General features: G+C 39.8%; 1 long non-coding RNA gene across 1 annotated transcript in view; it reads right to left on the reverse strand.

The window, feature by feature from the left end:
• LOC106952912 (uncharacterized) overlaps window positions 1-17538 on the reverse strand; it is a 94946-nt gene extending 77408 nt beyond the window's left edge. Inside the window, exon 1 of the long non-coding RNA XR_001426069.1 lies at window positions 17374-17538. This is a non-coding gene — a long non-coding RNA (uncharacterized LOC106952912). The remainder of the gene's footprint in view (window positions 1-17373) is intronic.
• Between the last annotated feature and the right edge of the window lie 1221 nt (window positions 17539-18759).

Consider the following 18759-nt stretch of genomic DNA (forward strand, 5'->3'; position numbering starts at 1 on the left):
AAAAGAAAGGAAAGGTGAAATAAGAGGGTAGGGGGGGGGGGGGGGGGGGGGGGGGGGGGGGGGGCGAGGGGTTTGCCGGTACGACGACACACCTGTGAAACCTGGAAGTCTTGATCTTCAGCAGCCTCATCGGCAAAGAGATTTACATAAGAGAGTGCAAACTTCACAGTTAAGTTTCTAAAAACTATTAACCTCATTTTTTTTTTTTTTTTTTTTTTTTAAAGTTCCTCATAAATTCGAGGGGCGGAAAAAAAAAAAAAAAGCTTGCCAACGAGAGACAACATTTGCAGAGTTTAAAGGAGATGCATGCAAAGCTCCTGAAAGGACGAGGTGCTGATTGCTGTTCCTTTTAGGAAGGGAACATTTTTAAAGTTTCACTTTGACTCCCAAGTGAGATAAAAAAAACCCCCAAAAAAACGGTTTTCTCCTAATTCTCAACAACATGATTGCTTATTTTCACTTTTTGTTCCGCTTCTTTTTGAGGGGTGTGAGGGGGGCCGACTCAACTCCTCGCTTTATCGCCCAAAACCAATCACACTGTGACCTGATAAAAAGGATATAATTAGAAACTGGAAAAAAAAATAAAACTCCTGCTCAGAGTGTGAAATGCCTTGTGATGGTTCTTTTTAGGAGAGGAAGAAAGCAAGTTGTCTGCTTTTTTTTTTCTCTGTGACTTGAGTGTGTCACTGAAGATGGTCTTCAGCTAACCAGGTAAGAAAGGCTTTTACCCTTTACTGTTGATGCTTTATGGATGTTACTGTAATCCAGCAACGCTAATGGTGTGGAGGATATTTTCTTGCCACATCTTTGGTCCTCAGTAGTAAATGGGCATCATTTCAGCAGCACATCCTACCTGCATTTGGTTGCCATCCCTTTATAAACATGTCCCATCTTGTTATCGTTGCTTCTAGGAGGATCGTGTGCCATTACGTTGCAACGCTCGTGTCTTTTCAAGCCGGTTTTTGAACATGCACATAAAGCCACTGCACTCCAAAATCCTCCACAGTCACCAGATGGTTCACCCTATAGCACTTTTTCTGGGCTTATGCACTCCTAATGCATAATTCTGCTTCGCGTCAGAATCGTGCACTCCTTTGTCTTCATTTCAGGGTAACAGAATTAAGTTTGTCAGAGCAATGTGACACATTTCAAAAAGTTCAAGAGTTATGAATCACTTATGAGGCTCCATAAATAAAAATATCCCCTCTCTTTGACGTTTATGGGTTTCTATCATGCTATGAAAGCTAACCCCTTGAATTGGGGGCTAAAGACCACCTTATAAAACCCCCTACAAGGCTTGTGAACCACTGCAGTTCATGCATTATGAAAACAACAAACAACCAGATTAAAAAGAGAACTGAAATTACTTGGAGTTATAGAAACTGTGGAACTGTGTAGGACTGAACTTTGTTTTCCTGCAGCTATAGATGACTAAACTCCAGGGTTTCATTCTTGATCTCTACATAATTTTCCCCTCATTTTATCTTTTAATGAAGATCTCAAAGTTGGATACTTGTCCTGTATGTGCTTGTTTTATTTACCCGTTTTTTTTTTTTTGTTTTTTGTTTTTTTACCAACTTGTTATTCTTGATTCCAACATTACAGGTTGGAGGCTGCTTCAAGGAGCTTATTTTCTCATTATTAAAAGAAAATCAATAATCAACAGGTCAAATTATTCACATTCTGGATCACTGTAATAACACACCAACACACCGACACACCAAGTGTAGCAGTCGCGTAACAACAAGCATAAACCAAAAGGTTACTGGGGCTAATTTGCTGACTCAAACTTCATTTTGCTAACTAGAAAGGCAGCCTGAGCGCACAGTCTCTGCCAAGACCAATGCCCTACTCTGCAGTGTGTCTAGAACCAGACCTGCCAGGATCTAATTGGTTTTTCTTTTGCCTCCGCTCCACTTCTGCACCACGTTTCATTAGATTTGGCTGGTACTTTCACACGGGTCTCGAACACACAGACATACAAATGGAAATGGTCAGCCACGTCTCGTTCAAGGCGAGACCTGAATAATTTGTCTCTCAAGGCAGATTTTATTTGTTAGGCTTTCTTGTAATTTGCCAGGATTTTTTTTTTTTTTTTATTGTTGCCATAGTACTTTTATTTAAATAGAAAGACAAATTTGAAGATACTGGGATTTCTACGTGGTGCAATGAAAATAGTCATTGGCTCCAGGCGGATTTCCTTACTTTTTGCATTTTAAAATGTTTAAAATCAAATATATGTCAAACCTAAGTAAATACAAGAAAGTCATTTTAAAACCTATTTTATTATGGAGAGAAATGTATCTAAACTAACCTGGTTGATTTTTTTGGGGGGGTCGTGGAGGGGTTTAGCTAAATGTAGGGTGTTCTTTATGGTCAGCAGCGGTTTTTGGCTTTAGACCTCTCCTATAGATGCCATATTTCAGTTTACAGTCCTTCAGATGTTGGTCTGGGGTTTTTGTGACCTCCTGGATGAGTTGTTGACACATGTACAGTCATTTCGGAAGGTCGGTGACTGATGACGAGGTGTTCTGCTTTTATGAAATATTGGTCTTATTGCGCTTCCCTGGTGTCCCAAAGTCTTAGAAACCGATTCAAACATTTCCAGACTGACGCATTGGGTTTACTGACGATGTCTGTAATTTTGAATGTCTTTAGATCATGGGAGGGAGTGTTGCCTTTTATCTAGCTCCATTTATGAGAGGCTGTGATGGTACAGGTGTGGTTTCAATCAAGTTTGGCTTGTAAACTTGAACTAATATGATTTTACAAACTGTTCATTTCCGATGTAACTGTAGGTACCATTACAGTTGGACATTAAGGTAGGCTAGATGGACAGCTAGTTTCCCTAAATCAAAAGGAGCAATATTTTGAAAACTGCAACTTTTGCTCACTCTGGTTGTCTTTGACATTACAAAGAACCAAAGACACAAGAAATACGCGAGGAGACAAATACTGCCTCACGGTGCCAATTGAAATGTAGGATTGAGTTTTTCACATTGTCAAGCAAAAAAAAAAAAAAAAAAAAAGTTCCTTTGAGGCTTTAACTGCTCCTCCGAACAACTCGACCTTATGAATAAATCACATCCATAGTTTTATGTATGGAAATAAGTGCACACAGGGTGGCTATGGCTCACTGCCAAGTGAAATAGGCTGTACAGTCCTTAAGCATGATCGATGTGTAGCACTAGCTTGGCATAATGTCCGGTCCCCGAAGTAGGCCGGACCCCTATGCATCGAACAAGCTTATACATCATGCTACTGCAGGCATCTGCAGGCACTGCACTCCCTCCCTGCTGCAGAGAAACCGGTTCCCACATCCACAAACTTGATGGATTAAGAGAAACAGGTTATTTATGGACCAAGCAAAGCGTCAGGAGCTTGTTTGCGCCTTGCCCACACATCTGTTAGCTGGAGGGGAAAAAAGAAAAAAAAAAAAAAAAAAGGCTGGACACCCAGCACCTCTGAATCCAACATTACTCAAAAAAAAAAAAGAAAAAAAAAGGGGGGGGCTGGCACGAAATGAATCCAAATCAAACAACAAACCAGAGTTATGTAAAGTGAGTTGATGTGGAGCAGCAGGTTCTCTGTTCTGATTTCTTTTCTTTTTTTTTTTTTTTAAACTTGAGAAGATCTTTGTCTTCAGAGAGAATGTGTAGGTTGGATGAGAGCGGCTATTAGTGAACTCGTTTCAGCACCGAGAGTTAAAGGGGAAACAAATATGTGTGTCCTCTCTTATTTCAAAAAAAGGTTAATATTGTGAACTATGCACCGATCGATGTACTCTTCCTTTAAAGGTAAAACGATCAATCTTTTGTTTTCCGACTCCAGCTCGTTTTGCACACGGAGGCAAGAGAAGAGCAACCCTAAATGCATCCTAACACCATAGATGTTTATGGATTTGGCAATGTTTGTTGAGAAAATGAGAACTTTTTTTTCTTTTTATCTTCTCTCTTTGTTTTTGATCTGCAGTTTCACTTTAAGCATGCTAAAACCGACAGACCGATGTTTACTGTGGGAACCGGTTAGCCATCTGTCAAGCTAAAAGCCACAGACCGCACGAGCATCGGCACAATCTCTTTGAGGAATTTAATTACTACTTCTTTATTTTTTGCTGTCTGTCAGTGCTTTTGATGTGTGAAAAGTTTCACAAGGAGAAAAAAAATAGCTGTTTCAGCAATTTAAAGCTACAACGGAGCATCTGGCAGAAAGAATATGAGGAGAAAACATGCAGAAGTATGAAAACTTTCTTAGGTACTGCATTGAGCTTCCTCCCTTTTTTGCCTTCTTGGTGGTATAGCTTCAACAAGGTGATGGAAACATCTATTTGGGTGCTGCACATTTTGTCTGCAGCACACTCCTGATGGGAGCCTCCCGTTCATTAAGTTTGGTCTATTTCAGGGGTGGGCAACTCCAGGCCCCGAGGGTTTAATCTAAAGGAAATGGTGCATTATCCTTCTGGAAGAAGCAGAAGACGGATGCACTGTGGCCCTAAATGTTGGGGCATGACCAGGATCATGTGAGGTTTGGTTGGTTCGAAAGTGTACCAAGAATCTACCCTCCAGACCAGTGCAGAGTTTACCCATGCTTCTCTACCGTTGACGAATCGCAGCTGAAATCGAAATTCATAAAAACCAGACAACCTGTTACAACTGTTGTTTCCCAGTTTCAATAACTTGTGGGAATTGCAGCCCAAGTCTCAAGTTCCAAGCTGACAACATCTGCATGTACTGTACATCAGATACATTTGTACTTGAAAAGCCCAGAAGAAAGTCACGGGTGTGTGTGTAAAAGGGCTGAGATCAACCCTCGACACCAATGACATGCCAGAACTTTTGAAATCTTGAAAAAAAAAAAAAAAAAAAATGTTTTGGGTGTTTGGTAGAAATAGTAGAGACAGAGGAGACAGTTGGAGACATATGTGAGCTCTACTGTATACACGTGTATCGTCGTCATCATGTTTTACACCTGCTAAAATAAAATAAGTCAATATTTTGGACTTATGTCCCTGGTTTGCCAAAGATGAGCCCTCGTCAGTAAGTTGAAAGCTTTTTCCTACGACCAATAACTATTTTGAGGGTTAGCAGAATAAGATGCAGATATTCACAATTTTTATGGCTTGAACTCCACCGAGCCCTCTTTGTCAGTGAAAGTCTACCCACTTCTTTTTGGGCTTTGTCAGCTGGAATTCTAAAGTGCTGCTCTTCACTGTATCTTTATTTGAGTTGGCAATGAACATGACACGCGCGCACACACACACACACACACACACACGCGCATTCCATTTTTTTGTCCATCCTCTGCGCTGCAATGATATCGTCAAATTAATAACGGTTACTCCCCAAACACTTCAGATGTTTTTGCGTGCGCTTAGAAAAATCGCATCGATCAAATTAAGGTAGAGGCAGCCTGCTGCTATGCAGGGAATGCTCACATAGTATGTGCAAAGGAAGTTAGTCAATGTAACAGGGGAAAAAAAAAAAAGGCAAATGATGAATTTCACTTTTAGCAATGTATAAATTACATTTAAAAATGGTGCAAATCTTCAAAACGGTCAGCAGATATTTATACATAAAACAATTTTTAGACAAATTTCAGCTGATGACATTAATTCAGCATTAGAGGCCTTAACAACAACAACACTTGTACTTTGCATCAGTTCTTTTAGCTACATCTTTAAGTTACACGAGAGTTACGGTTGTAAGCTCACTAGATGCAATCCTCGGTCACAGATCCCGGATCATTTCTGTCACATTTAGAGCACAATCGCTTTCAGTCCTTTGATTAGACGGGGTGAGGTTGCCTCGGCAAACATCCTAAACACCTTTTAATGATGTTCTTAACGTTGATTGTTTCTGTCAAATTATCCAAGGCTCCAAATCCCATAAACCCATAGCACTAAACTGTCAAACTAATGCGGAGGTAGACTGAACCGGTAATATTTTTGGATGCGCTTGATTTCTTTTCCTAAAAATTGCTCTGCAAAAAATGATTAGAAATTACGCCGCATCACAGATTTCAGCGGCGTTTCGATTAAAGCGAGAAGGAAAATCTTCAGTTCAGTTTAAACCCCCTTTCTAGCTTAAACCCTTTGTTTTCTAATGATTTCCAGAACAAAGTAGGTGGGTTGGATACTTTAATCTCATAAGCTGCTTAATTCAGATGCTGTGACTTCATTACATTCGGTGTTGTTTGTGAACTATTTCTGTGATAACTGGAAGCTGCTGGAGTTGACTGGAGGGTCGGGTGCATAAGAAAAACTTGTGAAAAAGCCTTTTGTTTCTTTGACAATGCAGGGTGTGTGGGAGCACTGTTCTTCAGAGACCCAAGGTATATTAAAAGTTTGACCAGGGCAGTAAAAAAAAAAAAAAAAAAAAAAACCTTTGGCTCCCGATGTGCAATTAAGCAGCAGTTGAAACTATTGATTTGATCTTTTGTTTTGTCTATCCACCCACCTGTTACCTTACTCATGGGAGAACCATCACCAGCCACAAACAAAGAGGCTCAAAGAGAACCTCTGTGGATTAAAAAAAGAAAAAAAAAAGCATGTTCATAGTTTTACTTTTTTTTTTTTAGCTTCGCTCAAGTTCTTCTGTACTCTTTTTCTTCCTCAAGCCATTTTTATTTATTTTTTTTTTGTTATGCCTTGGCGCAATATACAATCATTAGAACATTTATGTCCATCAGTAGAGTCATACGATAAACTGCATACACCTTTACTGATTGGGAGTCAAAAGAAAAAAAAAATAGATGCCAGGTGCTATTAATGAAGTGCACTTTATTAATTAGTGATCAATTTGACCGTTTGCTGGTCTGAATTTTAGAGATGCCATTGTGGCCGCAGCTCAATTTGAGAAGATTAAAAAGGCCCTCGTCCAGACAATCTCATTCGCGATACCAAAAGATTAATCGCAAGGGAGAAACATTTAGGACAGTTCTCAGAAGTGGACGTTCCAGCAATGCAACGGTTTTTGGCGGTACGACTAGAAAAACACTTGGTAGGTATTTTGTTTGGGACCATTACCAAGTAAATACCTCCTCTCTCTAAAGAGCGTATGGAAGCACAAGCGACTTTTGCATCATCGCGGTTGTCTGAACGACACTTCTTTTGGAGCCATGCCTTTCAGGTACATGTCGTCATGTTGGCAAAACCAAATATGACCCATCGGCTTAATCACCATGTACCCGATTATTAGGACGATTTGGGTTCGTTTCAGAACCAAAGGGATTTGGACGTGAGCTTTTCTGAAATGAGAGACCGTGGCAACGAGGCAATTACTCCAACTCTGAGTCGAAGTTTGAGTCTTGGTCAAACCTCGATACATAGAAAAGATTTGCTCATTACTCTTGGCTAAAACTTTAAAAGGACAAAACTGTAACGTCCCGTCAAAGTTGACGTTCATAATGTGCTATATTTGTATAGAACGTAGCAACATAGCGCATGAAAATTACATTTGTATGCACCACAGATCTGTGTAGATGCATAGCATGAAAAGAAGAAACAATTAGTGTAGTGGAGAGAAAAAAATATACAGGCACGAAATGGGTATATTCAAAACACACACACACACAAAATAGGACAGTGATTAATAAAACAGCAGAAAAAAAAACAAAAAAACATTAAAACAGCAGAAAATTCAACGTTAAACCCCTGATCTTGCAGATGATTTTTGCATGTGACAGAAGCAGGTGCTCGGGCTGATAAAACAGAAGCAGAACTGTGACGCGGCTCTTTGTTGTTTCCGTTTGAAGCCTAATGTTCAGAAGTGCTGAATAAGAACTTCACAGCCCCGTGTTTACAAGGCGCACAATAATCCTAACTTTCACCCACCGAGATGCAAGTGTTTTGTTTCTCAAAGCCCACCAACCTTTTTTTTTATTTTTTATTTTTTTTATATATCTGCCAGGAATTACATCAGATAAAAGAGATTGCTACCCAATCAACACTGTACTCCTGTATAAAAATAAATAAATATGAAAGTGTCTGCAAAAAGCAACCAAACAATCATAAGGCAGTCTCCGAGCAGCTGTGCCTGATGAGGACAGATGTCTGCGTTGGGTTGTAAAAAAAAAAACATAGAAAAAAAAAAGGCTTCTTTAGTGTTTACAGCGTGAGCCTGCTGCCTTCCTCGCTCTTCTCCCCAGCCATGCATTTTGATTAACTCTGAATGCGGACTGAGCCCTGCCAGGACGGTTTGTGACAACCCTGGCGGAGACCTCATGAAGAAGCCACGCTGACAGTACTCTTCCAATCACTCCACTTTAATTTGTCGTGTGGCAAAGGTCATCGCTTCAACAAATACGCCTCGTGCTACGGAGGCTTGCCTCTGGCTAGATCTCCCACACACACACACACACACAGACACAGACAGGCCCCACTGAGCTACCAAGGCTACTAAAACATGATATAAGGAGATTCCAAGATGCATAATTGAACAGTTTGCACCCAGCTTGATAGCTGGAAATCTGCTTCATTAATCAACTCCCACAGAGTTATGAAGGCATGAGGAGGAGAGGGTTTTTTTTTTTTTTTTTTGCTGGCACAGAGCAAAATAATGGGATGGGGCTGGATAAGCTTAAGCCCTCTGAAAAGGTTAAAAGTATGTCGTGCATGTTTCATGTTCGCATACAGCTCAGCGAGAAATACCACGCACACGATTACACTTCCAGAAACTTGGCTTACATCTCATCACTCGCGACGTCTTCATTCGTTTCATTAGTAAACTCTGAATATGTGGTGCCTTGCTAAGGTACCCCAGAAATATCGATCTAATCCGATAACGACTCATACTCCCGCATCTTTCTGTGCTCCTCACACAGGTTTCGAGAAACAGTAAGTTGAAGTTCTCGTAGGTTTCTTTCTCCTTCCTACCTACAGACCAGTTTGAGATGTTCAAAGTTTGGAATGTTACTAGAAACTTCTCCGCGTTTCCCCTTCACCCCGTCCGCTTCGTGAAGGTGTTTCTTCACTAATGTCATCTAACAAGATGCCCTCTAACCGCGCACTTCACTGAACAGCTGGATTTATACTGGGGTTAAATTATACCACAGGTGGACTAATTAGATGACTTCTAAAAGGCACCTGGTTGCACTGGAAGTGTGGACGTTTTTTTCTTTTTTCAGATTAAAAGAAACTGAATGCAAATGTGGAGCATTTCAAAACATTTTGAATGTCAGGCATCACTTCCCTTACACTTCATGCAGTCCTTTGTGTTGGTCTATCTCAATGATGTCCAAATGGTTTGTTTTTTTGGTTAAATTATTTTCCAATTTCCATTCTAAGCAACAAGAACAGAATGAGGGTCACTCTGTCTTCAAAAGAAACGTGATCCATTTGTTTTATGCTCCTATTTAATGTTACATTCAAATGAAAGTAAAAAGTAATGAATGAAAACCAGGAACCCTAAGGTGTACGTATCGAATATTTCCCATTTTAAGATCATCTGTCTACATCAACAAACATTTTACAATACGTTTGTCCTTTTCTTCTCAGGGCCAGTTTTATGTATTTCAATGGCACATTTGGGTCTCATTAAAAATGCCACGTCAAACACGAATTAAAAGGAATCCGACTTCGCAATTTAACACCTTGAAATTGAGGCTATATCTCTTTAAGAAGCTCCTGCTCTTTCTGACACTGATTTCAGCACATGATCACAACAATGTTTTTGATGAGGGATTAACATCATAACATAATTCAAAACTGTCCATCTGCATCAATCACTTGCGTTGTATGGCCACATTTGTACCACTGGTTTAACTGTACAAATTAAAGAGACACTGAATGGCCTCTGGGTCCCATTTCATACACTCCTAGTCTGTGGTAGAAATGACCAATTACTAAACTAATGCGTCAACTGGAATCAGACAATCGTGGGAAAGTTAAAGAGGTGTGAATATTTATGCAAGGCATTAAAATGCTTGTTTTTACTCTGGAATGACTGATCCTGTCTGTAATTAAAAAGTTTCCGGTATTCTACATGTCTCCGTCTCCTTAAATTAGTCATGTTGAAGTATGCATACAAAAAAAAAAAAAAAAAAATCTCCTATGGTCTCCAATGAAGCCAATTAAGATAGGTCATCTGCTACATATCTGCATATCTGCCAGGAGTGGACTTTTAAAGGAAAGAAAGTTTGGATCCACTTCTGCTCCATAAGGGTTTCCGATACCACTGCGATGACATTTGGATTTTTATTTTTTTCTTCCCCCTTAGTTCTTGGCACTTATGGACAGATATGAAGTCAGCAAATTGTTTGACCTGGCTGCCGAAGCCTGAGCATATATTTCAGCTGGCTGCTTGTAGCCACGGACAGGCATCGTGAAAAATGAAAGTGTTCCCGTTGCCAAGTGGTAATAGAGGTCAGCAAGGAAACAAACAAGCAGGAACAGATTTTTGAGCAAGAGTTGAGATGCCACGTGAAGAATATTAAACAACGGGTAACGCCGGCCGAGGCTGGACGATGAAGCTCTTTACAGAGGAAGAGAAGTGCTAAAGAGATTCTGGATTGCCATGTCCAGTCGAGACTGAAGGTAGATTTTAGCTGTACGTTTGAGAAAACTTAGATAAACAAAAGCCACCGTGCTAAGCGAAAGGCAGACGCAAAACACACAACAGCAGAGCCTGCTGCGTGTGCGCAAGCTGGCAAGTATAGCCACCGATATTGGGGGTTGGGGGTGGGGGGGTAAATAGATTACCAGCGTCAGTTGTTTCTACGCCGTTAGCACATGCAGAAAACTAGCAATTTGAGCAGTGTGAACATGAACAACAAGGCTTCTGATTGGTTGCTTCTGACCAGGAGAAGTGTATTTTTTTTTGGCAGATGACAGTAGGACCACAGGAACGAGACAGAGGAGCTCAAATTTTTTTCCCCCCACAATGTGTATACAGTCTCGACATACTGACATTTTTAACAAATATGTAAAAAAAAAACTGATTTTTTTTTTTTTTTTTTTTTACAAAAGCTACATCTCAGTTGCGTCTCAACCGTCTCGTTTCCTGTCGGCAACAAACTTCTCGGATGATTTAGAATTATTTTCAAATACAAACCCGTCGAGGATAAGATTCATCTCGGGGTGGATTCCACTTCTGTTAAGGCTCAAGGATTTGTTCGCACATGATGAGGCATCGTCAGCCTCTCATACACGCGTCATATTTTAAAGCGATATATATTTATGCGCCTGAATCCATCCATTTAGTGGCTGCAGTAGCAAGTATGGCTCCCTTCATGGCGATGCCGTTAACGGGACCAGGCTTCAGCTGCTGCGAGTCGGTTCTCATTCCTGTGGAAGGGCTGCAGAGCAATCTCCCCGCTGAAATTAGGAGGAGCAATTAATAGGTAGACTTGGCACATTTTTAGAGTTTGTGTATTTTCTTTGAATAAAGGAAGCTCGCTAATTGCCTTTCGCTATAAAAAGAGCGCGCGGTGAAATGCGAGTTATTCAGAGCTCGGGATGTTCTTTTAAAACCAAACTCTGCTTGAAACCTCACCACATCCTTGGCTCTGCTGGATTTTATTTAGAGGTTCTAGAGTAGAGGCGGGGGGGTGGATATGAATGATTTTCACTTTTGAGACGTGCAGCTTATTTCTAAATTTGAAAATGATTCTTTTTTCCAATGTGCAGGCATGTTTTCTTCGATCAGAATAAAATAGATTGAAGTATGTAGTTGTAATGTGACCAAATCCCAGATAATTCAAAATTCTAATAAGAATGTAAAATAAAGATTAATTTATGTCTAACTCACTTAATAAAGTACGTTACATAGACCAGTTACACACAGACCAATTTTTCCCCAAGTTTTCAACTTGCCATCTTATGTTTCATATTTGAATATTCTTTAGTTTTTCAGCCTCCGATTTGCAGCTGCAACTCACAGGGGGAACCAACAAAAATTCAGGCGGCTTTCAAAATGCTTTCCGCCGCATCCATGGCGCAAAAGTTAAGACGTTTAAGTCTGCGATCCAGTTTGGTGGCTAGATGCAGCTCTAATAGCACATACCGCCCTCTTCTTTACATAAAAGCTGTTTTCCTGGGGGAACTTTTATCTTTCACCCTCCAGTTGAGATTTATAATTTGGATCAGAGAACAGGAGATGTCGAGAACTGAGGAGAGAAACAGAGAAAGGAGTGTGGGTGTTTAAAGACAGATAATCCATTTCAAGGCTTCCCCACAGGGAGGTTGTGAAGTGTTGTGCAGCTTATTTGTTTTTGAGAAAGAAGTTGCTTTGCATCTCATGTGGTTTCCTGCAACAGGCTTGGAGGGAAAATGACACCGACAGCCTCGGATTTGGATTTGCGAGAGGACTGAGGGTATTAATTCCGCCGGAGAAGTGGAGGAGCTGGGGTCGCTGTTAGGGTCCGTCGTTATTAGGAACAGCGGTTTGGTGAAAATGGCCACGCTTCTTACACTAATGCCTGTGCCACGAAACGCATGTCTGATGACTAGAGTTGCAATGTTGAAAATTTGATTCGACAGGCAAGCTTGAAATTATGTTATGCCAATAACATTATTTCAAATAATCAATTTTGAAACATTGATTATTTGAAATTTGTTGTTTTTCCTCTGGGTGTCCATCATACTAAAGTATTATAGTGTATAACTTTAATCATTTTAGATGTTCGTTTCTAGCTCTCCTGGTTCTGTTAGAACTTACCTTGACAGTTCTTTTTTTTTTTTTTTTTTTTTTTCCCCGGCTGTCGTGTTCCTGGTCTTTCTATAGAAATGACTCCTCAGTATGAATTTGCTTCAGTTTTCTTTAAGGCCCACCACATTAGATTACAAAGAGTGTGTTTGTAGGTCATATTTTCTCAGATGGTCAGTTTTGTCATGGATTTTCGCTGGGTACTTGAGCTATTGGAAGAGACGCCCCACCGATGCTCTGCCCAATGGTCTTCTGTTGAAATTTCTCATCTTTACGACATTTCGTAAAGATGAGAAATTTCTTTACGAAAGACAAGAAAGTAATCCAAGAAAGAAATGTGTTTCTTGGATTACTTATATCCAAGTAATCTGGATCTAAACACTAAATGTGTTGTCTTATATTTACTACGTAAAACTTTCTACCCTTTACGACCCTCGGAAGCACTCAGGCTCTTATGAGCACATCTAATTTTGGATTCTACTACAGTTGCTGTGGCGAAGTTTCTCTTCTCTGAGTTTAAAATTCTTTCCTCCCTTAAAAAGATATATCTTTTAATCTGTTCTATAGCCGTTTTCAAATATCTATAACATTTAAGCAAACGTATAAAAATAAGATGTGAAGATATTAAGATGCAGAAATATAAAAGTGGAAAAGATCAATCAGACGAGCGCTGCCTTCACTCACTGAAATCACCCTGAAGATCATATTGTAGATACCCGACCTCAGTTAGGTCGGCCAGTTTTTAAAAACAAACATTTATCTGCAAAATTAAACAGGAGTATACATTTCGGCAGAATGATTCTATATGGTGTCGGTTTCTTTTTCTGCTGTAGCTAATAAACGCGTTCAGTTTATTCAGTGAAGTTTCTGTGAAGTTCTGTGTTGTTGGCCGAGTCTTCCCTACAGTGGATGGCTCTGCTGCACACAATGGACTCGCACAGAATAACCAAGAAAAAAAAAAAAAAAAAGGTTGGAATTCATTCACACTGACTGGCAAATCCACACATTGCATGTAATTTATCCTCATGTGCATACTTAATAATGTACAGCCTTTCCAAATGAGCAGAACAGTCGGTCCTGGACCTCAAAAATTTGTATTCATGGCTGGCTGAATTTCTACTGGCTCCCCGCATACATGAATGTGATAAAATGATTTAATCATATTGCTCATCTCCATGTTCCAAAAGGCGATTTTTGCCAAATGAATCAAATTCTGCTTTATCTGTCACTCACCAGCCTCTCCTTTTGTACGTCTGTGTGTTTGTCCAGGGAAGAAATGCTATTTGTTCATTTAGCTCAAATTCAGCAGAGAAATTGTTCATGCTACAAATACCAAACTGGAATTAAAATAGCCCGGTTAAGCATACAGTGCCAGCCACACTGATTGGTGGAGATATGTAAAACATCCCTAAAATAAATATATCTGTTTTGGTAGAAGCTGTGGAACTGTGGAAATGTTCAGAAAAATCCAAGTTTTAATTTCACTGCATTCATTACATGTGGGAAAAGGACAAAAAAAAAAAAAAAAAAAAAAAGACAAAACCTCCAGTGTTTCCACTGCTACGTTAGGTTTATGTTTGATGACAAATTTTCTACTAAGCTCTTTTTTCCAAAACACCACAACATTTAAGCATCTCAAAAATATCTTAAGTCAATTCTAGAGATAAAAAAATGACAATTCTTAATGAAAACAGCACATAGAAAAAGGCAGCATGATTCTTAGCTAAAGTTCTTTTTGTTTTGTTTTTTTTTTTCTTTTTCCAGCATGCCTATTAACATAACTATTCAACAAAATTTCAAGGAACTTTCTCAACTCTGAGCACAAAGCAGGCATAATCTATAATCTCTTGTTAATTGCTTGCTGCGTGAAAAAGGTGTCCGTCAACGGGCTCCCAAATTACGCGAGCGTCCTTTGTTTGTTTTTGCCGTCTGGGATTTTTGTTTTCGTGCGGCGGCGGTCGGGGCGGGCGGCGCCCATGAATGGCTCCAAACGAGTCGAGAGTGGAATGATTGCAGAGCTGTCACTTGGTTTCGATTTGTAAATTGTCTCCCCGCACCTGTCATTTCAGGTTCGGTCGCTTGTTAAAAACAAAAAAAAAAAAAAAAAAAAAAAAGAAAAACCAATCAGCTGTTTTGACTAAACAGTCATTTGTCAGCAATAAGGACACGGCACTTTTGTTTGACACCACGAACCGTTCTAATTGTTCGGCTTGACCGAAACCGGCAATTTTGCAGAACAAACACTTGCAAAGTGCGCTTTTCGGCGGGGAGGGGGGGAGTGACCATTTTGCAATTGCCTTCTGCTTTTTGTTTTGTTGGAGTTATGAGAAAAAGATGGTGCTTAAATAAACAAAAAAAAAAGAGAAAAGAAAATGCTGGCCGTATATAAAAGAAAAACGTATAAATGACCCTTAAAAATACAACTGCACCAGCCTTGCGAAGCTTTACCCCAACTTGAAAGGAAAACTGACAACATCTCCTTGGCGCGTCACCCAGATGGCACATTTACACTATGAATTTGGAGACAGTTGCAAGGACAAGTGCAGTGAAAATGAAAGGGACACGCATGCAGCCTCATTCCAGCGGAGTTGTCATAATCCACCACCAGAGGTTTTCTTTCTCATAAGTCTCCCCGAGATAAAGTTATTACTTTCGGTAACAACAAGCGAACGCGGGGGCCCTCAGGCAGTTAAAGGCTGTTTGTCTCATCTGTGATTTGTCTAAATTCCTTTTATTTGTTTCGTCTAAATGTGGCCCTGACCGTGAGGAGATGATGACGCGAGCTGTGCAGACAGATTTATCTGAAAGGCTGACGAAGGGAGAGGGAGAGGGAGAAGTACCACTGGGGTGATCTTGGGAGTGCTTGCAATCACACAGCCGACCAAGGTAAAATTGTTTCACAAGATAATAAGCAATAGGCTGGGGGGGGATTAGGAAATCTTTCACCACCGAACCACATTTCCCAATTAGGAATCTAACGGCAGTTTTCCGTAAGGCCTCCATATTCAACTTTATGATCTCGTTTCCAGTCTTATCTACCAGTGGTCTGGTTTTACATGCCATTACAGCATGGCTGAAATCTCACATCCGAAGCTGAAAGTTTAGCTATCTTATACAAACTGGAATTGTAGATATCAACAATTGTAATAGCTTGTAGCAAAATAGAGAGACTCGATCTTAAATTAAAGGTCTGATTGCTTGATATGCTCCAAACACGGAACAATGCTCTCAGAGTTGTTAAAATGTAAAATAGGTGGTTTATGTTTTGCAGGTGCCATTTTGGGGGTTAGAAACCAAGCTCTGCTGTCGTTCAATGGAAAGCTCATTGCAACGTTCCTGGATTTCACAACCGCCGCGGTCCAGGCTCGAGCAGCCTTTACAGAAGTCTGGAAACTTCTCTGCAACCAGGAATGTACCAGTTTGCCATGCGATTTTGCATCACGCGCAGCGGGGAGAAGGAGGAATTTCTGGATGCTTTAAAAGCAATGGACAACATGGAAAAAAAACAAAAAAAAAAACCTCAACACTTAAAGATGCTGCACTTGATGCCGGACATAGCAAATATATTTGAATTTTTTTTAAACGTAAATGTTTTCTGTTAAAACAGTACAGCATTCACCACCTCATCAGAGAGAACAGCTAAATCCTTAAGACGTCTTTATATAAAACGTGCCGTCAGAGAGATTTTTGTTCTGAATGACAGCAGATGGGACACGTCAAAGAGGAAAGCGGTTTCTTGATCGTTTTCAAAAGGAGCCACACGCTGAAACTATTTAAAACAAGACAAACCTGCTTCTCAGGTTTCCCCTGATAAAGTTCTGATCCTGCTTCAAACAGAAACGTGATTGAAAACTTTTTTTTTTTTTTTTTTCCCCATCCGTTCACTTCCCGGGAGAGCTTAGCGCTCAGACTGTGAGGAAGCCAGCTCCGCAGGCCCCGCAGGCTCGCACGACCTGGTAGCTAATGAAAATGAAACATTGGTTCTTGGGGGGCACCTTACAGGCCCGTGGCTCAGCCTGCTGTTTTGGCTCACACTGCACACCCTTTTGATAGATTGGCAGGACGGGGCTAGAGCTAACTTTAGCCCTTAATGGCTTGAGATATGCTTGCACTACAGTTTTTTTGTTTTTTTTTTCTTGGTGAGGCCAAATGATATCCCCCTCGTGATGATTTATTAAGCCCATTTCGAGGATTCTCGTCAGGGATAAATTGGCTCCTGCCTCTTGTAATGCCCTTGATGGATAATCGGCTCATTTTTCTTGATTATTCTATCTATATGGCTGTTGCCTAAAATCAAAATAAATATCACAAACATAATGCCCTGGCCGTTCCTGCCTCATACATCTTGGCTCATGTGATAAAGTTAATAATGGTTAGCGATAACGACGTTTCACATTTTATATTAAGTGGCAGCTTACAGAGGCTGTGGGACTATTTGGCTTTTAACTGCGGCGGATTTCACAGAAATGTGACGAGAGCTCAGATTTGAGTACAGTCGGCATAGGCACTGGAATCTGTTGCTTAAATGAAGAGGATGTGCGCTAGGTGAACCCAAGGTAAAAGCTGGTTCCATCTCCGAGTTCATTTGGTTAAGGCGTATCGGAGAAGGAATGCAAAACTTGCAGGACAGTCGCTCCCAAGAACTGGACTTTGACGCCCGCGTCTTAAGGTACCTTCAGCATTTATACAGTATCTTGCAATCAAAAAATGAAATCTGATTTTTGCAAGTTACCTGAAGCTCACCTACACTGGAGAGCGCTGTAGAAATCAGTTTTCCGAGTCACAACTGGGTTTTGACTGCCTCCGTCTCATTTGTTTTTCTTCACTCGTAAGATTTTGCATTCTGGCCAAAAAGTTGCGTTTTTGGTCTCATCTCAACAGAGCGCCTTCTTCTACACGTTTGTTGGGTCCCATGGCAACGGCAGGCTTCAAACGTGACTTCTTATCCCTTTTCTGAAAACGCCTTTATGTCTCATTTAAAACATAGTCCTTGATTTGAACTCGCTCAAAATGAATTTCAGTGAGCGAAAGTGACAGCGTTAATGAACTAGAAAAAGACTCGTATAATATAAATAGCTCAACTTTAAATAATACACCGCCATTTTTATATGCAACATTTTGACTGTTCTATTGATTTTTTTTTTTTTTTTCCATCTGCTGCTGGAATGTTTTGTGAACTTGAATTGTATCCATTTGGCAAACTGAATTGACTGGAGAGAGATGAGAAGGACACACACCTCTGAATATCTTCTATTCAAACTGTAAATCAAGGCCAAAAACAAGATAAGGAACACAATGCAACGATCTGTCTCTGTGCATATCAGCACTAAATATATGGTGAGGAATAAATAAGGAAAACCTTTAGACCAACAGGATCTTAGCAGATTTTGCCGAATAAATAACAACTGGTGCTTGAAGAAATAAATAGCAATAGAACCAAGCAGTTACCCAAATTGTTGTCTAACTTTTCAATGCAACAAGGTCCACTTTGGATAAACAAAATCTGGAGGCCACCTTAGATTTACAATACTTAAAGTTTCCTTTCAGTTAAATAAAATAAAATAAAAAAATAAAATAAAAAAATCAGTTTATTACTCAAGTGTTCGTTTCATTATTCCTCTTGTTGTCAGAAAAGTATTCTGTTTTTCGGTCATGTTGTCCTTGGGTTGTTCTTGAACAAATCAAGCAGAAAACGCAGCGAGCTAGGTAGTGTATAAAACTAAATGAGACTAAATTAAAAAACAATAATGATAATAATAAACTCAGTCACGCAATAGTGATGAGTCACACACACACACCCTCAATCAGGCTCCAAATAACAAAATTAGCTAGCAAGGGATGATTTTCACTCAAACTTTGAGATCTCAGAAATTTTCTAGGAAACAAATTGGAAATTTATGTTTCAGATCAGAGATTCTGTGTTTTTCTAGAAAATTCCTGAGATTATCCTTAAATTTTCAGAGGTTTTTTTTGGCAGAGATTTACCCTTTACATTTATTTTCTATCTGCAATGTCCCCAATTCGCTGTTGTAGTACAGCACGGCGGTTTTCAATCTTTTTTTTTTTTTTTTTTTTTTTTTTTTTTTTTAAATTTTTTTTCTTTTAAAAATCAATTTTT

The sequence above is a fragment of the Poecilia latipinna genome, unplaced genomic scaffold (genome assembly GCF_001443285.1).
Source record: "Poecilia latipinna isolate Pla-1442-1.1 unplaced genomic scaffold, P_latipinna-1.0 Scaffold546, whole genome shotgun sequence".
NCBI lineage: Eukaryota > Metazoa > Chordata > Actinopteri > Cyprinodontiformes > Poeciliidae > Poecilia > Poecilia latipinna.